The following is a 1,331-nucleotide window of genomic DNA, read 5'->3' on the forward strand; positions in this document are numbered from 1 at the left end:
GATAAATCTCGTTCTCTTATATCTCATTTCAGATAGTGAGATTTATTGTTGTTCTCTCTTGCTACCTCTTTGAACCTTTTTTCTGTCCCCTGAGGAAGCCTTTATGGTGAAACGCGTAGGTGTGACGCACAAGGGCTCAATGTACAAATTATATCATTTCATATGATTTTTATATTGTTTTGAACACTGTTATGATATTGTGTTTTTTTTCAATAAAATATTTTTTTCTACTTTCCTATTTGCTTCCATGCCTTAAATGTCTGACCTGTTGATATCTATGTGGTATCTTCTTTGTTTTCCACAGAATAGCAGGAGGTACATTGGTGGGGCAGATGAGAAGAGGGTACATTGGTGGGACAGAAGAGCAGGGGAGGAAGGGGGGGGGGGGTAAGAGGTGGCCAATTATCATCCAATAAGACAGGACCCCCTGTGCTGCCCAACTGATGGTGGATCTGGAGGAGATCGTACAATCAGATTGTATGCTGTGTGGGGAGCAGAGACATTATTGAAACCAGTGTCCCCGGTTACCAGATTTCCCCCGTGTTCCTGCTCTGGTGACAACTGAGAATTAAGATTGGGTTTTTTATTTTATTTTTTCCCCATCAATTTCTATTGCAGTGACAGCAGGACACAGAGAGGTGAATGTCCCCTGTGGGGACACAGAGAGGTGAATGTCCCCTGTGGGGACACAGAGAGGTGAATGTCCCCTGTGGGGACACAGAGAGGTGAATGTCCCCTGTGGGGACACAGAGAGGTGAATGCCCCCTGTGGGGACACAGAGAGATGTGTGATATGCAGAGTGGTGAAAGGAAGCAGAGACACACCTACCTGTCCTGGCACACTCCTCCTGCTGATCCACCTCTCACATCCAACCCACCTGCTTGTATGGGATGTGTATGTGATGTATGGGGGGTGTCGCATACAAGCATCTGGAATAAATACGTAATGATGATCTCAGGTCAGGGGTATTTTCTGAAAGCAGTGGGCCTGTGTGCAGGATCATAAGTTGGGCCCCCGCAGCTGAGATAAAGTGCGTCGCTCGCTCTGCGCCACAGGAAAAGTTGGGTGTGATTTTCATTACGCTGAATACTGGCCGTGGCTTACACCTCGTACACGCCATCGGATGTTCCCACAGGAATTGTGTGATGGCGGGCCGCTGGCCTAAAATCCCACTGTGTGTACCCTCCATCGGACAATTGTCAGATTTTCCACGGTATTGAGCCCCCCCCCCACCATTACTGCCCTCAGCTGCCCCCCCCCACCATTACTGCCCTCAGCTCCCCCCCCACCATTACTGCCCTCAGCTCCCCCCCCACCATTACTGCCCTCAG

The sequence above is a fragment of the Lithobates pipiens genome, unplaced genomic scaffold, assembly GCF_037356315.1.
Source record: "Lithobates pipiens isolate NorthernLeopardFrog02 unplaced genomic scaffold, aLitPip1_a1.2 Scaffold_24, whole genome shotgun sequence".
Classification (NCBI taxonomy): Eukaryota; Metazoa; Chordata; class Amphibia; order Anura; family Ranidae; genus Lithobates; species Lithobates pipiens.